The sequence below is a fragment of the Babylonia areolata genome, chromosome 21 (genome assembly GCF_041734735.1).
Source record: "Babylonia areolata isolate BAREFJ2019XMU chromosome 21, ASM4173473v1, whole genome shotgun sequence".
NCBI lineage: Eukaryota > Metazoa > Mollusca > Gastropoda > Neogastropoda > Buccinidae > Babylonia > Babylonia areolata.
Window position 1 is genome coordinate 8,895,246 of NC_134896.1, and position 23,835 is coordinate 8,919,080.

Sequence of the window (23,835 nt, forward strand, 5' to 3'; positions counted from 1 at the left end):
CAGTGACAGACAAGTTTATGTGGAAGAAAGAAGAAAATATAAACGGTTGTTAAAACAGAAGAAGAAGTGTTTCAGAAAATCTATAGCAGAGTCATTGGAAGCTAACATGAATAACGCCACATTATTTTGGAAAGAATTAAAAAATATTGGAGGGTGGGATAAGATTGGAGCTAGCGACAAAATTAAATCAGAAGACTGGTATGAACACTTTAAGAAAGTTTATAATTCTGGAGAAACAAACGATGAAGACAGGACTGATTTTAATGATAAAGATGATAATCTGAGAGAGGACGAGGATCATGTACTGAATTTGCCGATATCGGAGGAAGAAATTACACTTGCAATTAGAAACTTAAGATGTGGAAAGTCTCCCGGAATTGATGGAGTTATAGCAGAAATGTTGAAAAGTGGAGGACAGATTGTAATATCATTCTTGGAAAAGCTATTCAATCGAATATTTAGTCAAGGCGTTTATCCGAAAGTTTGGGCGAAAGCAATAATCGTTCCTATCTTTAAAAAAGGCGATAGAGACAATCCTGACAATTACAGAGGGGTCTCTTTGATCAGCGTAGTATGTAAATGTTACACATCTATCCTTAATGCTCGATTATATTCATGGTTAGAAGATACTCACAGCATCGTGGAAAATCAAGCTGGATTCAGGAAGAATTATTCAACCACTGATCACATATTCACTTTATATTCTGTTGCTCAGAAATGTCTTAATACACGAGGTCGTAAGTTATATGTAGCTTTTGTGGATTTCAAGAAAGCTTTTGATTCAGTACACCATGACAAACTACTAGAAGCTGTTAGAAATGCCGGTATTAAGGGAAAATTTTTCTGTTCCTTGAAGTCAATGTACGATTCACTCTTTTCTTGTATAAGGTCAAATAACGAATACACTGATTTCTTCACTTGCCCTACAGGAGTCCGGCAAGGTTGTGTACTCAGTCCAACATTGTTTTCCTTGTTCATAAACCAGCTGGCTAACTATATTGACGAAACTGCTATTCATGGTGTCAGTCTTATTCCATCTATGATAGAGTTATTTATTCTTTTATTTGCTGATGACGTGGCACTATTGTCAATCACTCCAAGAGGTTTGCAGGCCCAACTGAATGCTTTGAAAGTATGTTGCGACAAATTAAAAATGACAGTCAACAAAGGAAAAACTAAAGTTATGGTCTTCAGAAAAGGAGGATATCTTGCAAAAAATGAAAAATGGTTTTATGATGGCGAGCCTGTTGAAGTCGTAAATAAATACACTTATTTAGGTTTTACGTTCACAACAAAATTAAGCTCCAAGATAGGAACTACTGCTCTTATAACAAAAGGAAAGAAAGCTGTACATCTCTTAAGTAAAGCATATCTGAAATGCAAAGAAATGACACAAAAAACATTCTTTAAGATTTTTGACGGAAAAGTACAGGCAATATTGTTGTATTCATCTGAAATTTGGGGGTTACATAGACTTGACAATATTGAAAAAGTACACAGTTTGGCTTGCAAACGATTCCTAGGCGTTCCGTTGAAAACTCCAAACAAATTAGTATACGGTGAACTTGGCAGATATCCTATTTTTGTGAACAGTACAGTGCGATCAGTCAAGTACTGGCTTCGTCTCACTGAGATGGAAGAAAACAGATTACCCAAACAGTGCTATAACATGTTATTATCCTTGGTAGAAAGAGGTAAAAAATGTTGGGCAATGGATATCAAAGATATATTATGTACCACTGGCTTTCAGTGTGTTTGGATAAACCAAGGTGCTGGCGATAAACTAAGCTTTCTAAATGCTTTTAAGCAACGATTGATAGACATGTTCATACAGGAATGGTCATCTGCAATACGAGAAAAGGACAGGTATGAATTTTATAGAACGATAAAGGAGGATTTTGGAAAAGAAAAATATTTATTGAGTGTTGATGTAGTGTGCTTCAGGATAGCCCTTTCCCACATTAGACTTGGAGTATTACCTATTAATAGTAACTTAAACAGATATAGTGAAAACCCTGAAAGCAAACGATGCCCAAGTTGTGGACACAGAATCGAAAACGAACACCACTTTATTTTTGTTTGCCCATTATTCAATGACTTGAGGCAGAAGTTCCTAAAAGATTTCCTAAATTTACCCATAAGCATAATGTTAGAGGGGAAAAACGATAACTTAAGTCGTCAAGTTGGCAAATTCATTTTCCATGCTGTAAGAAGGAGACAACAAATCAATGCAAGTTAACGGATTTTGTCAATACCGCCCCGAGAAATGTGTTTCTCGTATTTTCATTGAACCTTGAATGCCAGTGTTATTGGTAGTTTAGAATGTATGCCGTGCAGTGAATTAACTTTATATTCAATCTGGAAAATGACCTCATACTTAATAAGAAAATTAGTTCGTATATACTGTGTTTAAAATGAAGTCATTTCATAGTCTGTAAATGAGCTGCTGGATTACCCATCTCCTCTTCCCCCATCCCTCTTCCCCCATCCATCTTCCCCTTCCCCAATGTGTATGTATGCCTATGGCCGAAACACATTAAACCATCTGAATCTGAATCTGAATCTCTTTCATTGTCATGATTTGATTAGTGCCGTCAGAGCTTAAACTTGTTTAGAAAATAGCTGCAAGTTTTGGGTTTTTTTTTGTTTTTTTGTTTTTTAAGGCAGTCGAAGACGAAACGATCATATTTAAATTCACAACCATAAATGGTCTTCTCTCTCTCTCTGTATTCTTTTTCTTTCCGCCCCCCTCCTCCCCTTCCTCCCCTCCTCCCCTCTCCCCCCCCCTCCTCCCCCCCCCCCCCCCCCCCCCCCGGCCCTTCTTACTGTGTGAGAGTCGTGTTCCTCTCTGTCTTACTGACATCAGCTAACGGAGAACAAAATTAATGTTCTAAGGAGTTCCCCCCCCCCCCCACACCTGTGCACATGTCACAAACCCAACGTTCAGAAAGGATGATCAATGCCTATATACAGGAAGATGAAGACGAAAATAACAACAAAAACTTGACTGGATTGCCCAGACAACGCAGTTCAACAGTAATGAAAGCTAAACAAAGAACACATGGAGAGCAAGGGGGGAAGAGTGAGATAAACGATCTTGGAAATAAGTACAGCTTTGATAAAAGAAAGATAAATAACTCGCGAAACAGGAGCGGAAAAAGAATGAATGGATGGGAGCGGGATGGGGTGGTTTAAAATCATGATTAGTGTGGATAGGCGGAGATTAAAGAACGAACGAACGAACGCATGCTCGCGCGCGCGCACACAAGCAAACACACACACACACACACACACACATACACACACACACACACTTTTTATGTCTCTTTTCCTGTCTCAATCATCCCACCACCTCTTCCTATCTCCCCACACCACCCCATCCCCAACGCACACACACATGTACTACTACCCCCCCCCCCCCCCATCAGAGTGACTTTTTATTCTTTTTTGCTTACATGCTTGCTTTCTGACATACTGTCTTTAGTTCGAAAAATAAAAATCACCCAAAAACTATTTTCAGAGAGCTACAACATGGAAAAAAATTCTGAAAATCTTGGATACAGATGAAGCCCGTTGTGGACATACAATTTCATGACGTAGATACGATCATTGTGTAAGATATGGACACAACACTTTTAGATAGAGATAAAAATCATTTCAAAAATAGTACAGCCGAAATAGCAGAGCCTACCTCCAACAACACGTACTATCCACGCCAATCACTCCCGAGAAGGTCCTCCGTTTATATATATATATATATATATATATATATATATATATATAAATTTTTCTCTCTCTCTCCAAGTCACAAAATAGGCCGTCAGACAAATACCCGCACCCACATAGTGACACACACACACACACACAGTTGCACGCATGCATTCTCGCAGGCAACGTCTCGCGCGCGCACACACACACACACACACACACAAGCACACACGCGCGCACTAATATATAGATATATATAGATATATATACACACACACACAGAGTTGTACGCTCGCATTATCTCAGGCAAGCTCGCATATATGCATGCACACACACTTATAAACACACACACGCACATACGCGTGCGTAGCGTACACACACACACACACACACAAAGAAATAAGCACACGTAAAGCACATACAAACGCACCCACGAGCGCTCGCACACTCAAACACACACACGCATGCGCGTGCATGCCCACACACAAAAGCGCGCGCACACATATAAACACAAACACACACACACACACACACACACACTGGCACGCACACAAAAACAAAAAGTGAAAAACACTCGCTTTCACTAAGAAACGACATAGCCAAACGTCTCCACATATCCAAAAGCCAATACTTTCCTCAGCTGTTTCAGCAGCCCAGCAGTTTTAGAAAGGGAGGATCGCAAGATGAATACAGCACGTGATTTGCGATTTTTTCGACATGTGCAACATGCACACACACACACAAAGAAACGGACACCAACGCTCACACCTTTACGCGTTCGCTGTTTCAGCAGCCCAGCAGTTACATAAGAGTCGCGTAAGAGCATTCAGCACGTGATTCACGATTTTTTTTTTCAGTGTACACGAACCATTGCTGCATTCACATCCACACCCATACCCCCCCACCCTTACCCCCCTCCACACACACACACACACGTTCTCTGCAAAGACACAGACAATCAAACCTTCACCTCTCCACTGTTTCAGCAGCCCCGCGGTTAGTGCATGATTCACGATTTTTTTCAGCATTCAGGGACCATTGCTGCAAACACACCCACATTCACACCCACACATCCCCGCCCCTTCCTCGCCCTTCCTCCACACACACACCTTTTTGCACAAAGACAGACGCTCACACCATCACGTCTCTGCTGTTTCAGCAGCCCAGCGGTTAGTGCAGGACGTTTTGGAGTGGAGAAGCGAAGGAGATGGCGGCGACGGGGACTGTGGCGACGTGTGTGAGGTGGTCACTGCTGCCCTGATGGACCTCTACCAACTGCCCTCATCCAGCCTCACGCATCTGCAGGTCTGCCTGTCTGCCAGTCTGTCTGTTTGTAAGGGAGTCTTGTCTTCTGACAGAGTCCGTCTCAGTCCCATTCTCGCATGTGTATCTACATCTCTTCCACGTGTGTGCGCGCGCACGTGTGTGTGTGTGTGTGTTGTATCTAACTCACGTGTTATTATAACACGCCTTTGAGAAGTTTGAAAGCGCTATCAAACTGTAGATAAACTACTGTTGATATTATTGTTATCGCTATTGTTACTTGTCATCACATCTTTGAAGGAGCTTTCCATTGGCGATGGACTGCATTGTTTCCTGTTCAGGTTTTTCTTGGCTCTGTGTCAAATGCTGTCAGTTTAAATGTCTTATGACGGAGCTTGCACATAACATGTTTGAACGAGCATGCGCGTATAAACACACACACTCCCCCCCCCCAAACACACATAGCGCGCGCGCGCGCACACACACACACACGTCCACGCACACACGTCCACACGCACACACACACACACTCGCACATACACACGCACCCCCCACATACATACGCACGCCCACATACACACTCACCCCTACCCCCAACACACACACAGACATACGCACGCACGCACTTACAAGCACACACATCTATCGGTGGTACGGATTTATCATGACGCACCCTCCCCGGGACAGCAGTCGGAAATTTTCACACTAAACATTGTATACAATACAAAAACGCACTCATAATTCAACAGAATGCAACGCAGTATATCTACAATAGACACACACACACACACACACACACCACCACCACCACCACCACCACCAATACCAACACCATCACTACAACCCCCACTCCTCCCACACACACATAACTCTTCCCAGTATAGTTATAAATATGATTTTTGTGATATTGAGACCGCCAAGATGACCCAGAAAGTCATCTCTTTCATAGCAGTTGAAACAGGACAGATAATAGTGTTTTGAAAATGAATGGAGGATTGGATAGGCATTGGTCACCCGAAAATGTAACTAGCTGAACGGATGGGTCCTTTAAGGAAGGGTCACACGAGACGAGGCAGTTTGTTTCGTGAACAGCTGTACTGGAATGGAACATGGTAATTCTATACAGCTGGAAGGAAAGGCATTGCCGATACATGACGATGGTTTTGTTCAGGAAATGGTCTGGTTCGGAAGTAAGCAAAATGGTAATGCGTTTGGCCACATGATTTCAGCATTGAACGATTTCACATCTGTTGCAAAACAAATACACGCAAGCACACACACACACACACACACACACACACACACACACACACACACGTACACACACACATGCGCGCGCGCAAGCGCACAACACCAAACACGCCCACACACCCTCATACACACCCCATACACAGAACCCAGTGCACTTCTACAATAGAGGTCGGCACAAATTATGCGGCGACCGAAGCAGACGACCGTTTCGCTGTTTGGATAATTCTGGCCCCAGAAATAGCTCGTAATTTTCTGTTAAAGACGTATTCGAACATTACGTGATAGAGAACATTCTGCTGCTGCTCTGGTAATTTTTTCCCCCCAGAATGTCAATTCTTATGTTCAGGATCAGTTTGGAAGAAGTCCACATAAAAGTGTGACTGTCATCCTGACCTGTAAGCCCAATCTTATTTCAGGCAACAACTCTTCACTGATAAATACACTCGCCAGCAGCAGTCAAGTTGTTAGTTAACAGATCTTTGTCACTGTACTTGGTCGTGTCGTCCTTTTTACTTTCTTCAATCATTCGATACCTAAACATTTGAGATCTCCCTTTGAAAAAACAGATTTATTTGGAATATCAGTCAGTACAGCAGCCCTAATTACAGATATGTCAGTCAATGAAATTATCTGTGTAAATTGGATTCTTTTCCCCGAATAAAGTTATTGTTAAGCTTAAATCAAAACTTAAGGTTACCACCTGGCTGGCCTAAAAAGGCGACTGCGAGCAGCTGCGACATAGTGGCCTCTGGAGAGCTCATGCGCGTCTCTCCTATCCTTCCGGTAAAGTCCACAACGAAGTCTGAAAGGAAAACTGCACGGTTTTAATGGTCATATAACCTTGATATGGGATTGTCAGACCATTTAAAGTACCAGAACTGCACATCACACCTCGAGACAGAAGAATATGTGTTCATACATGCACTTTCAAACACACGCACGCACACACACACACACACACACACACACACACACACACACACACACACGCACACACACACACACACACACACACACACACATGCACACACAATCTCCTTCCCATTTCTCTTTGTCTGTAATTCCCCATATTTATGTGTGTTACTCTTTCTGTGTCTTTCTCCCGTGCTCACCCCCCAGTCTCTCTCTCTCTCTCCGTAGTTTGTGTTGTTGATTTATTGGGTCATGCTAAATTTTATTGTCCCTCTTTTAATTCCCCTCCCCCGCCCCCCCCCCCCCCCCTTCAGTAGAGGGCTTTGGCCTTTATCTGGATAAAAAGATCGTTATAATTATCTCTCTGTGTGTCTCTCTGTGATCCTCTGTCTCTGTGTCTATCTCTGTCTCTCTGTGCAGCAGACTTGGGGCGGCAGTCAGTTGGACAGGTTACTGCCCCTGATATCGCAGTCTGTGGCCGAGGTCTACACCCGGAGTCACAGCCAACACTTCAGGGACTGCATGCAGCTAATGACAAAGGTGACAGCTACATTCTGTTCTGTGCTCAGCCAGGTCTGTGTGATGGAACCCCTGCCTTAGTGTCGTCTGTCTGGTATTTATAGGACGTAACTTCGTTCGTGGGCTGGAATTCCCACGTTACTCGTATGTACACGAGTGGGCTTTTACGAGTATGACCGTTTTTATATTTCCATGTTGGCAGTCATAGTCCGTATTTGATCTTCTGCTTGTGTATACACACTAAGGGGGTTCAGGCACAAGCAGGTCTTCGCATATGTTGACACAGGAGATCGGAAAAATCTCCACCGTTAACCTACCAGGCGCTGTTACCGAGATTCGAGCCCGGGACCCTCAGATTGAAAGTACAACGCTTTCGTCACTCGGCTATTGCAAAGCCGTCATGGCGATTCCTACGATACAACACGACCGAAAATACCGGGGATGGTAGAGATTTGGTTGGAAGGGGATTACTCTCACGTATACGTAACAATACAAATCATATCAGAAACGGGTGTTTGTCGAACCGAAAGTTTTGGTTGTTGGGAAGAGAGCAGTTCCACGTTAAGCAGTTCTGTGTAAACACACATGAGCAATAGAATCAATGAGGGTACTGAAACAAATTGTTTCTCTCGATGACCAAACGTGCTTTCCACCGCAAATACATTTCTACCAGACTGACATGTCACCTTGACCTGGGTTTGAAGAAGCAGAACTGCTGACGAAATAACGGCTCGTGTGTCATGATGTCAGACTTTTTACAGGGTTCAAACCGTGCGTCAAGAAGGCGTTCCCTTGGCTCTCGTCATGTCTTCTGTCATTGTCACGGCTTTTTCCCCCTTTGGTTAATAGAATCTTGCTAGATTGCATGTTAATTTTTTAAAATTTTATGTGAACTGTTTTATTAGATTGTGCTGGTTTTTAATGCAGAATGTTTCCTGAATTGGGACACAAGAGCATCTTAGCAGTTATAAACACCATCCTTTTTTCCTGGAAAATCCACCCCGAAGATTTTTTAAAACATTTATTATCTTCTAAGAATCGTCTTTCAGTTGCTTTTGAGGTACGCTGGACTGCAAGGTACAAATGATTTTTGGTTAAATCTATCTAGAGTATAAATTCCAGGTTTGTTTTCATTTGTTAAAGTGTAAAAAATAGCGTTGATGTAGTGTCCACAACCATCAGTGTCAACAGAATGTCATCTAGAATCACTTTTTCTTTCTCCATATGGCATTGCCTTGGTTGAATACGTTATGTGCGTGTTCTTGTTTTTTTGTTGTTGTTGTTAAAGGTAATACCCATTTTTATTTTGTTTTATTTTTTTGCTGTATTACATTGCATCATTATGCCGTCTGATTGTATCTGTTTCACTACAGCAACCTGTTGCACCATCTCCTCTGATTGTCTTTCGTTTCTCGTCTTCTTTTATTTTAGTTTTTACTTCTCAACTGTTTCACTTTTTTGTCCTCCCCCTGTCACCTTCTCGTTTGATCTTTGGTAAAGAACGTACGGTTTGTCTGTTCAAGTAATATTATGTATCTGTTGTGAGCAAACATAATTTATGCTCTGTAACATAACCAGGACACACAATGTTAGGCCGTCACTGCTTGGTCATACCCATCAGGATGTACACAAGTGAATACAGCACACACAATAACAAACCAAGAAACTTCCTAAACAAAGTCCACAATCTCTTGTGCACCTTTCATTTTATACGGAACAAGTGTACTAACAATGATTAGCGTTTTAATCAGTCAAAAACACTTTATTAATACACCTGGAAATTAACTTGTGCAATCACAGGCTGGTTGTAAACACCAAAATAAAATGATATGCGCATTTTAAAAGACATCAAAGCTAGTCAAATAAGAACTCACATTTGCTGATAATTGAAATTGACCATACACACACACGCGCGTGCATGTTCATAAGTTTCAAGACTGTTGTAGTTTCCGGGCTTGAACACGACACAAAGAACACAACAGTACACGAAACAAAAACAAATATTTTTGTTTCAGCGTATTTGCGGATGAATAGAAATTTCGACGATGCCAGGAACGTTTGGTAATAAGACACTGAACAATTACACTAACTTTCGCTAATTTGCAAGGACAAATGCTTACAACTTCAAACCGTTGCTTCTTAAGGTTACCCCCCCACACACAGGGAAATTGTCGCTACACACATAGAAACCACGAACTTCACAAGGGCGTACAGCTTTTAAAACTACTGGTACTAAACGTTACTCGTCAGTGTGCACACAGGCAAATCAGTGGCAGCTACACAGTACCGAAACTTCAAGAGCAAGTCCACACTCCTCTCAAGTACCCTTACCTTTTACCTTTCTTGGGTTATTTTTTTTTCTCTTCCGTTACAGGCGGCCAGCGGCCAGGAAATAGAATCAGCGTTGCGAAAGGAACTCTTCACCATCACGGGTCAACCCAGACAGCGTATACATCCAGCGGCCGGCTCACAACCTCTTCCGGCGGACGACCAAGCCGTGTGTGAAGCGGGCCCACAAGCTGCATCCCCAGCGGTAGCGCTCCCTTTCAGCATCCCCACTCCTGGGCTGTGTGCCGCCTACACGGGGTCTCAGGGCGCTGGCGGGAGAGTGGAACGTCCTGCTGGAGACTGCCGTGAAGCGTTGTCGGCGAGGGCTGAGAGACACGACAGCCAGATGGGGCCGACAGATGCGGATATCCCACATTCCCTGGGAATTGAGGATGGGAAGGAGGAGGACGTGGCTTCTTTGGTGAGTTATGCCTTCATGGGTGGTTTTCACGTGTCAGTGTTAATTTTGGAACAAAATATCTTTCTTTGTCTCCCTCCCTCTCTCACTCCTGGGTATGTCGTATGTGCTTTACTTTAATTTGTTATATTTGCATGTTCATTTTATTTGATGGTCTCAACTGGAAAAATAACCTTTCTTTGCCCAGGGGGCTGGACATGATAAGTTTGAGAGATAAAAGCCATACCTTTGTACAGTAACTCTCTCTCTCTCTCTCTCTCTCTCTCTCTCTCTCTATATATATATATATATATATATATATCTGAGCAACGCGTGTAACCAAAAGTTGAGCTCTGTCTGTCTGTCTCTGTTCACATACATAGCTACAGCACAGCGAATTTATTGTTCACTAAATGCGCTCTCCCCACTGTCCTTTGTGAACCCTCATCTCATCTCTCCCTCTGTTCCCCTCCCACTTCCCCTCCCTCCCTCCAAGATCTTATTTTTTCCCCTCTCTCATTCCCTCTCTAGTCAGTCGATCTCCGTGTGTCTGCTTTCTTCTCCTCTTTACTATCTCTTTATCTCAAAAAGCCATCCATTTGATGAGCAATAGCCTCTCAGAAGTCACTAGATACAGTTGAACCCCAATTACCGGCTTCCGCCCATTCTACCCACGTAGAACGTTTTCCTTCTGATGAAATCCAGAAAGTACCTGCCTTCACCCACTCATATCCACCAACAGTCTCTCTGTCTATATCGCATTCAAAAACACACATACACGCCCGCGTACACGCACACACACACACACACACACTCACACTCACACACACTCACACGCACACGCACACGCACACACACTCATTCTCGTTCTGCAAGTTTGTATTCTTCATCCTTCCTGCACCTGCGTGGGAACTAGAGAGAGTTAGAATTAATGTAATATACATCGCAGAAGCCTGTCATCAGCTTCAAGGTGTTTAATACCGGATTTTAGAGTAGAGTATTCATTTCAGTTGGGATCAAAACAATCACATTATATGTCGGATTTTTTTTTCTCTTTTTACAGTGTTGACCACCTTAAATTAGTTGCCAAACTTTCCAAGAATAACATCCATACTTCTGTGCGTTGGTTCAAATTCCTTGCTCACAGTACATGAATCATCACAGACACGATATGAACCAATGGGTAAGAATTACACTCTCAATCATTTGCTGCTCTTTCCAAGCCACCTGAACTATTTTTTGTTGTTGGATACCATCTCATTGCTCACTTTAACTATAATAAAAACGACAAACAAAATTGCCAAATGAATTCATCAGATTAAAATGATATACATCTCCCTCATTATTTACAAGAATTTGCCCAGTTTTTCAACAGTCTTCAGGTTAATACAAAATAGGATTATCATAGCATAAGCATTGAAATCAGCAGAACAGACAGCCAGTTCAGCATAAATTATATATATGTAAAAAGAAGAATAAAAACAATCGTTTGCGTTTCATGGCGCAAGGTTTAGGAAATTGACCCGTTAAAAAACACACACAAAATATAACAAACAAACAGCGGTCACCGGGTGCATTGGCCAGTCTGATTACGTTTCGGTGTTAGAATGTATTGTCGGATGCAAGGGGAGCTGCATTTGTGATACCGGTGCCGAGTGGATCATTTTTTCTTCCTGGCTTGCTTGTGTTTTTTTTCTTTATAGCATGGGCGGTCTTGTTTGAACGTATATTGCCGCATATGTCAGCCAAAAAACAAAACCAAAAAACAAAAAAAACAACAACAAAAAACAACTGAAAATCCACTTCCAACTTTTAAAGCCAGTCACACGCATCACATCGCACCGAAAAGTACATTTTAAAGTACAAAAATTTGAAAGCAGTCACAACCCCCTCCCTCTCCCTAAAACACATCACCATGCACAGAAGAAACAAGCACTCATTCGAATGTCTCTTGAGAGGCGAAGTTAAGGTAAGTGCTTCTTTGAATTCTTTTCAAAGATTGAAAAACACTCAGTTTTTCTGAGGGACTGAGAGGCAGGAAGTTCCAGACAGTGGGACCAAAGACAAAGATTTTTTTTATCAAAGGTCTCAAGAGAGAACAGAGGAACTGTCAACAGAGAGGTATCAAGAGTGCAGCGACATGTATATATGGAGAAGTTCATGTTGTTGTGATAGTGTGTGAAGTGTTCTGAGCAGTGATGTTGCACTCTCATGCCTGGGTTTGCGGAGCATGAGTCGGGCTGCATGATTCTGAATGTGTTGAAGTTTACTTAATTTGTTATCAGGGAGATCATCTAGGAGAAAGTTACAGTAATCTAATCTAGATAGTATGAAAGAAACAGCAAGTTTGTTGGCACCAGCAGTGGACAGGAAGGAAAACAATTCGCCTTATCTCCATAGCGGACAGAACAGAGTGCGGCACAAGTGTGCATTCACGGACAGTGTGTCATCGAAGTAGACAAGGTTTCTGACAGACTGTGAGAAAGGTATGTCGCAGCCAGAGATAGACGTAAGGGTAGAGCTGGTTAATCTTAGACTTGGTGCCAGTGGCATTTAGCTGGGTTTTTCTCCTCATCCATTCAGCCACATTATCAATACAATTGTTATTAAAACTACAGGCAAGAGATGGAAAATCTGAGGGAACAGTAGAGTTGTGGTGCTGGTAATTATCAGCAAAGAAATGGTATGAGTTACATGAGCGATGAATGACAGTGCCAAGGGACACACTCCATACTTCAATACAGATGGGGACCATACTGAAGACCATACTTCGGGCATTTCGAATACATACGCTCGCACACACAGTTTTACACCGTCAGATACAACACATATGAAAACACGTGAAAGGAGAGTACTGCCGCTGCTGCTTCCACTTCTACTGCTAATTCTACACATACACGCACGGACGTGCACATTGCTGACTCGTTCTTTTCTTTTGCAAATTGCAAAGTTCAAATCACACACACACACACACACACACACACACACACACACACACACGCACACAGATGTAGGGTAATCCTTTTAGAAAAAAAAAACATAACAAAAAAAACCCAACCCAATCTCATTTTCGACAAACACCTTAACGGACCCAGACGAGATGCCATGGATAAAGATAACCAATGACATCTGTCAAATCGACGTCTCCATAATAGGACGCGATAGAAGTCCACAGGGAAATCACATTGGAAATGGGAGTGTGGGCTGGTTAGGTTTCAGGCATTATGGTCTGAAAATAACATGTGGGCATCATCTTCATCAGTGGGACAGCAACTTGAAAAGGATAATAATAATGATAATAATAATAATAATAATAATAATAATAGTATATTTATTTCGCACTTTCAAACCTCACGTCAGTCAGACACAAAGCACACAAGAACACACACACACACACACACACACACACACACTTTTTTCTTTCCTTTTTTGCGCCATTGATGTGGGAAGTTGTGTAGTAAAAATGACCACCGTTGTAGGACGCTGTGTGCTATGATATTGTCTTCCCTGCCCCCTCCCTTGACCTGACGACTATCTTGTGTTGTCTTCTCTTTGTTTTCCTTTGGCCTTTATTCAAAGTGAACTTTGGGAAGGAATTGTGTTTTATATGTCTCGTCACACACACTGGTGATTGTTGACATAAATAATCTTTTGCCAACAGCAAGCTTCAGATCCCCCACCCCCACTCCCCCCACACACCAACACACACACACAAACAACACAGAGCTTCAGGGAGTTGTTGCATGTGAAATCTCGCTAGGCTTGACAGGAGCTGTAACACAGGGGACGATGTCTAGCACCTAGGGGTTTATGGTGTCTTTGCAATTGCTATGACATTTGATGAGACCCTTCCAGGCTTCGAAAACTGCACTGGAATCGAGTCTGTGCCATAGCCATTGGTTTTTAGAACGGGAGAGCTTTGGGTTTGAAATACACCCACCCGTTCAATTGTCCGGGACAAGTGGAAATGCGCTCTTCGCTTCGCCCGTTGGGTAACCAGTTTGTGACTGCGTCAGTGGTGGGGTGACTGAGCAGTCAGCTTGAATGCACACCAGTCGCACTTCCACCCTCCCCTTTCCATTAAACACCTCCGACCCCCCAACCCCCCACACCCCCGCTCCCCCATCCCCTCCCCATATTTATTTGACCTATTATAAGACATCGCAGTAACAAACAACGTTTTCTTTTTCTTTCCCAAAGTGAAATTGATACACTTAGACATCCTCGAAGATAGACAATGCGGGAAAGGTCAAACGGATAAGCTCGCAGAGACTTTCCTAAATACATTGAAAAATGCGTCGACGGACCTCAAAAGTCTTCGGAGACTGGGAGAGATGGCAGAAGTTTTCAAAACGTTAAATGTAATACGTTTAATGTTAGATGTAACCCATCTCTTTTAGTATACAAGACCTCGCACTCCATTGTTTACTTCTTTTGTGTGTGTGTGTGTGTGTGTGTGTGTGTGTGTGTGTGTGTGTTGTTTTAAGCGCCTAAAGTTCTAGTCAGAGAATAAGAGCCACAGATTTTCTTCTTTTTCTGATTATGTTTGTCACACTTGCACACACGCGTGCATGCATGCACGGAGGCACGCACGCATGCACACACACATGCACGCACACACACAACACACACACACACACACACACACACACACACACACACACACACACACACATATTCTGTTGACATGGACAGGTGTTTGTTGGCATCAGCTTACGTGAAGGCTCACACGTGTTGGACAACGTGACAACATAAGGAAACGAGTTTAGAAATGATCCCTTCACCACCCTCTTCATATCCCCCCCTCCTCCTCCCCACCCTATTTCTCTCTGCAAGAACTCATTATTTCAAACACATCTCCCTGCTCCCCCCCTTCCCTTCGAACCCCCGATTAATCGACCCAGACGGCACGGCGCTGGATAGAATCAGATGAATTTGTCCTGTCTTTATCTGTCTTCCTTTTTTGCCGTTAAAAAAAAAGAAGTAATTTCATGACTCAAACCAACGTGTCGAAAAACATATACTTTACTATTAGTCGACGCTGGTCTAATTCACTTGTCAGGAGACGACGAAGACAACAGTATCAGTATCAGTAGCTCAAGGAGGCGTCACTGCGTTCGGACAAATCCATACACGCTACACCACATCTGCCAAGCAGATGCCTGACCAGCAGCGTAACCCCAACACGCTAAGACAACAGAACCAAAAAACAAGACATCAATGCCACCACCGCCACCACCACTACCAACAATAACAGTTACTACAACAACAGCAGCAGCTGTTGCTGTAACTTCTTCCACTGCCGCCACCTTTAAGACTGTCACCGTCACCAATTTCTGCCACTGCCACTTCCGCTTACAAGTGCTGTAACTGCTACTCACATGGAAATGAACAAACAATTAGGCATGGAGATGAAATGATTAACAAATAGTAAAGAGTGGTAACTCTCTCCATTCACAAGGTACATAACTTCAAGTCAGTGCTGCTTACGCTACCGATTCAGCTAGCACACGGGTAAATAAAAGGTACATTGGAACAAACCCAGGCACTTCCTCAAAAAGGAAGCGCCGGGCCTGTCCTTATACCGATCATCTGACATGTGCACACAGCAGCAAAGACAGAAGAAATATGCAAACACAAATAAGCTTTTATTCAAGACTGGCATAGCCTCTTTAATACTGAACAAGCCACACAGAACACATGGACAATACAGAACAAACACATGGTTGCCTCGGTGGTTTTTCAAATGGAAATGAACAGTTAGGCATGGAGATGAAATGATTAACAAATAGTAAAGAGGGTATTTGCTACTGTTTGCTACTCACATGTTACTTCCCTTCACCTGTGACAGTTCGTTTTTACGGTTTCGTTTTCACTTTGAAGGACGTCTCAGAGTGTGGGGACGGATCCATTTTACGCTGCACCACATCTGCTGATAAAAAATGCAGCAGGTATGTGACCTTCGCATAAACCCGAGCTGATCAGTCTTGAGTCATTTAGACTTGCTGCTATGTTCAGCATGTCAACTTTTGTGAAAACAGCTTCCTCTGAGCTGAACTCTGATGTTCTGAAACTGTCATCATTTCCAACTCTCCACGCATATTTTTAAAGTGCAGGCAAACGGCTGTGTTGAAAGTTCTTAAAAAAGCATAGCTAAGGTATGAAATTATTTGTTAATGCGCTTTGGCTATAGAGAGCGCTAGCTGCCTTTTAAGGGTGCGCATTCCGCGAATAATTGGTCTGTTTTCGGGAGGTAATTTCTATATCCGATAAGTGATTCGAAGGCTGTTTTTTTTTTTCTTTTTCGCCCATCACCTCGAAATGATAACCAAGAAGATAGCTAGGCTTTACAAACCAATTAATAACCGGAGAAAAACCCCAAACCAAACAAAAAAGTGGTGTTGGCCTCGAATTGAAGACAGATGGCTGATTCAGTGGACTGTCAGTGTTTGTCAGTCTCTCCCTGTCCGTCTCTTTTTCTCTCCCCCCTTTCTCTCTCTCTCCCCCTCTCTAAAATACCATGTCTACCCCCCCGCCCTTGGACTGCCCTTTCCTGTCATCTTTCTTTCTTTGTCCTTTTTCTTAGGGGGAGGGGGCAGGTTGTAAAGAGCTCAAGCTGATCCATTTTACATTAGAAACACATTTTTCATTCATCCCTCATTATATCTATATATATATATATATATATATATATATATATATATATATATATATATATATATATATATATAAATCAGTGGTTTCTCCGCTGCAATGGGGAATCATTTACAGCTTAGTTTTTTGTGAAGGACTATGACTCTCAAGTTATGAGGCAAAATTGCATTGGCTCTTAATGCTGCAGCCTTGAGGGCCAGTTGGCAATTGGGAACCATCTCAACGTTGACTGTCCTGAAACCCTCTTGGCCGAGAGAGTATCGCTCTGCCACCCTTATCTCTCTTACGACCTTCTCTCCCCACTCTCCATTACTTTTCTTTCTCTTACTCCTATACTCTTCCACTCTCTCTCCTCCCTCTCACGCATTTTCTGTCTCCTGTGTCACTTCTCTCTCTCCCTCCCCACACCCCCTCCCTCTGAAATACTTTCGATCTGCTTTTTGTCTGGTCCTGTCTTTTCTCCCGTTTGGCAGACATCACTGATGTTGACGTAAGACAGAGCGGAGGAAGTTTTGCATTCTTCCCAGATGGGTGCAGCTGATGAATAAGCATGCAGCCTGAGAGCCACAGTTATATGCTACGAAACCATGTTTGTGAGCATGTGTTAGCGTATCTTGACGACGTTAACTTCAAGACATCTCTGATAAACATATTTCAGAGGGTTAGCATAAACACTGGACAGCATGGTTGGTTGCAGTGATGAAAATGCCCAAGGAATAATGCATGCACACATGTTTGACCTCTTGATAAATATAATTAAGTAATCAGGTCTGTTAATGACAATCTCCCCCACCCCCAAACACCTCCCCTATCTTTCTCCCTGTGCGTGGGATTTTAAATGTGTCCGCTCTGACCTTGATCTTCAAGTATTAGACTTTTTAATTGTCGCAAAGGCCTTTTCGGTGGTGGGTGGGCGTGGATAAGACATTAATCATGTATGGTTCCTTTCATGTTTAATCTTCAGTTTGATACATTTGTATGCCTCTCTGTCTGTCTCTGTCTCTGTCTCTCTCATGAAAGGTTTCATAATTTTTTTAAATACATTTTTCTAATGCGTATTTTTTGTGCTGAGCAAGATTTATTATACTTTCTTTTTCTTTTTTTTTTCTTTTTTAGTGAATTAGTATTTTAAATAATTACTGATTAGGTTTAGTATTTATTTTGTTCGGAGAGGGACACTGAAAAACAAACAAAAAAAATGAAAAAAAACCCGATGGACTGAAAACAGAATGGGCGGAGAGAAGCAAGATTGAGATTCGAACCCAGGTTCGAACACACTCTGTATCTGCGGATGAGGGTCTTAACCATTCTGCCACCCAGACGGACACACAGCCGAAAGACATGGAGGAATCTGGTGAACAGTTTTTCTGTGCGGCGCCCCCAGTGACTCTTCACAGAGTTGAAGTGAGCTACGCTGTGAGGTACATTGGTAAATATGTCAAGTCTTGGTACTGTTCGTCAGTAACTGCAACCTTTTGTTTTAAACGAAACAAGACAACAGAAAGCTTGTATACCGGTAAATTTCACGTTGGAAAGCTTCCAGGAGTCACACAACGCTGGTATCGTTGCAGGGACAGGAGGAGGAGAACTGGTTCTCTCAGATGGAGCAGGAGCTGACCCTATGAGGTGCACAGCCACTGAGGTGTTGTGTGCGGCGACAGTGTCAAGGTACCGCTGTGTCCATCCCGCTGTGGTCACAAGGCCAAGCTGCAGAACAAGTGGAAGCAGCAGCATCCACGCCACAACAGAGCAGACCCGTACTACCAGCTGACTCGTCGAGAGCAGGTAGCCATTTTCAGGCTCAGAACAGGCCACAACCGCCTGAAACACCATCTATACACGAAACTCCGTATCGGCGACACAGAGCAGTGTCCCTGCAGAACAGGCAACCAGACAACAGAACATCTGCTGCAGTCCTGCCCGCTCCACCAAGCGCTCCGAGAGAAAACCTGGCCCGACTGAATCCCAGCGGCCCGGAAGCTCCACGGAGGACTGGAGGACCAGCGGCATACTGCCGTCTTCGTCGAGGAGACGAGGGAATCCACCTGATAAATGACGAGCGAGACAACTGCCCCGATGGCCGTGAAAGGCAATGGGACCTTTTTTCAACTTCAAGCTAAGAGAGCTGCTGCACTGTCTGTTCTACTTTCTGGCTAAATCATAGAAGCCATGAGAAATCGACGTTTCACGGTTCTGAAGAAACACGTAAACAAACACCTTCAGTGCCATGATACCATTCGTCAAGAAAGCTGCAAGGACACACGTTTCATTGATGGTGCAAATGTTGGGGATTGTCTGATCACGTTGTCAGGCCCTGATCTTTCGGATTAGTTCATACCAAGTTATGCTTTGCTCTCATCTTGTATACTTTGTATCTATCACTCAGTGCAGAGTCTGGGTGTGACTGAATTTGTTCGGGGAAGAATACAAAGGGGATGAAAAGTAGTTCGTGCCGGTTTTTTATTTCATTGTATTGACCAAGCTAGGAAAACAACAGAGAGGTAAACTGTGTGATATAGTGTTGAAATATATCATCGACATTTTGACAGTTGGTGTCATGCATGCTTTTAGTTAGTGGGATACTCAACGAAATATTGAGCTGTTCCTCCACATAGCTTTCTGGATGAATACTGAAAGAAGAAAAAGCGTTGGTAGTGTTAAACAGTGCGTGATTTCTATTGTGACAAAATATCGAGCATACCAATAGGTGTATTTATCCATCCAAGTTCAGGTATCATAGTTCAAGTATTCCAAACGAGAATTATGATCACAACGAGCGCGAACACTCGTACGCGCACCTTTATTTATTTATTTATTTATTTTCAGTTATTGTTTCTTTATGGATTTAAAGTGATTGCTTCATTGTTAGTGTTAATGATGTTTGTTTGTTACCTCTGTTTTGCCAGTTTCATTCATTCAACTTCTGCAATAACAGAAAAAACATTCTTCTGACCAGCATCCACACCTTTGTGACAGTTTTGTTGAGTCGCCAGGAAAACGTGTGCTGACTGCGATTGTTGTCAACGACCAAACATGAGCCTTTGCCATTCATATGTACACACACACACACACACACACAAACGCACGCGCGCGGTGCATGCATGCAAGCGCGCTGTAAAATCTTAGAAAGATTAGGGTTAAGGATAGTGCATGAAGGACGCTGAGAATTCGCTTTGTCTACTCTGCTCTTCCCCTCGTCCCCTTTGTGTTCCACGTGTCTTTCTTTCCTTGCAGCAAACACTGCAGCCCCAGTCAGCGTGTCTGTCAGGAAAAAGACATACCTTTGATTGATTGATATGGATACTTATATAGCGCCTACCCTCGGTCGGAGACCAAGCTCTGAGCGCTTTACAAACACGGGGTCATTTGTACAACAGGTTGCCTACCTGGGTAGAGCCGACTGACGGCTGCCACTGGGCGCTCATCATTCGTTTCCTGTGTCATTCAATCATATTTCAGGTACACACACATACACACTCAGACAGACATGTAACATTTTGCGGGGGTATGCATGCTGGGCATGTTCTTGTTTCCATAACCCACCGAACGCTGACATGGATTACAGGATCTTTAACGCGCGTATTTGATCTTCTGCGTGCGTACACATACGAAGGGGGTTCAGGTACTAGCATCCTCTGATTTTTAAGAACAGGTGCTCTTTACACCAGCATGTTTGTCTGTTTCATCATGGGGTGCGGGTATAGCAATGCGTTTCTTAGTGTTTCTCAAAGTGTATCTGTGTCTCTTTCTGCTTGGAAATGAGATAGAGAGGGAGGGAGGGAGGGAGAGAGAGGTGGGGAAAGGTAAGGAGAAGAGAGAGAGAGAGTAATCAGATTTATACTGTTTATTCAGTCAACACCATGACCCCATATGAAGAGCTGACGTGAATTGTGTTTTAATCCAATTTCAAAACAGGTATCAGTAAGAATGCTAATGGAAGAGAGTGAAACTGTACAGCAGACAATAACTAGGTTTAGTTTATTGACCGAATTGTTTTAACGCTTTAGACAGATATATCAAAAACTGTTTGCCTTCTTCGTGACATTTTGTTTTAAAAGCAAGAAGTGTTTGAGCAGAGAATGTATATTATCAGAATATTAAACCGTACCGTAGGCCAATCAGCGCTGTACAACAGAGCATAAATTGTACATCACTTTCTTCTGCATTTTGCTTATAACGAACAGACGAATGTATCATAACTAGCATACCGTACAAAGTAACCGTAATGAAAAGCAATAACCGAAGAAAGCCCAAACCAGAATCTTGTCATCATATATTTTAGATGTTTATCCAGTTGATTGATAAATATGTTGGGACACAATCTTTTACCCTTGTTTTTAACTTACATGACATGCGCCTGCGTGTGTGTGTGTGTGCTTTGGTATGTGTGTGTGTGCTTTGGTATGTGTGTGTGTGTGCGTGCGTGAGAGAGAGAGAGAGAGAGATAAATGTTGCGTGTGGAAAGGAGGAAGTGGTACTGAAAATGTGTCAGTAAAACAGAACAAGAGAAAGAAAAAGAACAGACCAGCTGTTGAATTAAGTAAGGAATAGAAAAGGAAAAGGGGAGAAAAAAGCTCGACACATCGACAAACAGGCAGACATGGAACAAAGCGAGTATTGAAAAAAGACAAAAACAACAGAAACGAAACCGATTAAAATCCGATCCGAGATGAAAGGAGGAGTCGGAAAGACCGACCGACAGACAGACATAGAACAAAGTGGAAAAAAAAACACCGCGTTTGAAACGAAAAAGATCTGAGAAACTCCAAAGCGGCATTTCGTCCATCGCAGTTATCAGTTGGAGTAGGTCACCTCTTTCCACAAACTCCGCGTAAGCCAGGTGGAAACCATTGAAAGTTTTCTGTTCATTTCTAAGTTGGGCGGTTTTTTCCCCCTGCCAGTTGTAATTGTAAAGCTACCACACACAGACAGTTATTCCTACTGTCACACGCGTTCGCACACGCTCGCAAGCACACACTAACACCTACATGCTATTCGTACACACCCTCACGCGCGCAAGAACGCATACAAACAGCACCCACCCCCAGACCCCCCGCCCCCCACACCTGTCAGGAAAAGGTTCATGTGACGAACCGTCAGCTTTTATTTATCATGTTTCCCTGGCATTGTGACTACTTCGAATATGTCGCTGCGCCTTGTTTTACATGCTGTAAGACACCAACAAGACACAAAACAAGCCAATATTTACTTGTGCTGATATGGAACAATGCTGCTGTCAATGAAGGTCGACACTTCTTCACCTTTGGCAGGTGGTTCTTTACACCCCGCCCCCTCCGCCTCCCCCTCTCCCTGTTTCCCCCACTTTGCTGATCTGCATGGGGAAATCGGACAGAATCCTTTACGTGGATTTTTTGAACGGAAGTTCGAACCATTTTTCCACAGAAAACTCCATCCCGATAAACACACACATACACACACACACACACACACAAATCGTTTTGCATCCTCAAAAACACGGTGTTCACGCTCGGAAAACCTTGTGCTCAACTGTCACATCAAACTCGTGGCTTCGTGGGTTGGGTGAGAGGGAGGGGGATTCTCGAACCCAACAGTCAACTACTTTCTAATCTGTGTGTCTGTCACATGAAAGAGTGGCGGCAAAGTCATTCCACCAAAGTTCATTCAAAGCTCTGTATGCATCAGAGCGGAGGCTGCACCACTCACTCAACAATGGCGTCTGACCGTTGTTGAATGGTGGTGTTTCTCGTTTGATCGGCCCACCGGTGGACGTTGCTCTCGGAATGAGAGATTTCACTTCTCTCTCTCTCTCTCTCCCTTACTGACTCGTACCTCTCCCTAAACACACACAACCCCCCCCCCCCCCACACACACACAGAATGGGTGAGAATTCTTTTCAACAAAGTACCGTTCAATCAAAGCAATCTATAAGTGTAGTCATAGTAAAACAAAGAAACAAATGTTTCCATCGTTGACGAAGTAAAGTATAAAAAAAAGAGAAAAGAAAAAGTATATAAATGATTGGGGCGTTGGGGAAATGGACAATGTCCACAATTTTTCCCTTCAAGACAGAATGAGTGGTGGTCTGATCAAGGCGTGGGCGTTCACTCCGTCAGTCACACAGAGGAGTGGAGGGGAAGAAATGTGGATATTGCCGGGAAGCTGGAAATTATCACCTGATAGAATAAATGGCGATAGAAAATGAGAGGCAAGAGTGTAAGTCAGTGAATATTCCGAAATACGAGTATTGTTAACAGTAAGAAAGTGATTAAATGCACAGTTGCTGATTTGTGTTCGTTTCGATGGTTGGCTTACTTAGTTTTCCTTCCATCACCCCCGTGTACCCATTGTGTACAGACCGGTGGTCCGACAGTGAAGTTCCCGAGTGGTCTCTCCGTGTGTGTGTGTGTGTGTGTTTGTGTGACGGAAAGAGAGAGAGAGATAGAGAGAGAACTTCATAAGATGAACTCGATACCTGACTGACGAGATGCATTTTGACCGTATAACTGTAATTAGAAAAGAATGTGGGAGAAGAGTGACAAACACACACTATGGTTGTACAAGTAGTGAGTTGTGTGTGTGTGTTTGTGTGACGGAGAGAGAAAGAGAGAGAGAGAGAGAGAACTTCATAAGATGAACTCGATACCTGACTGACGAGATGCATTTTGACCGTATAACTGTAATCAGAAAAGAATGTGGGAGAAGAGTGACAAACACACACACACACACACACACACACACACACACAATCTCTCTCTCATGTTATTATGGTCCCTGCTCACACTGAAATAAACGTTAATTACGTGCTGAGTCCAGCTTCTCTC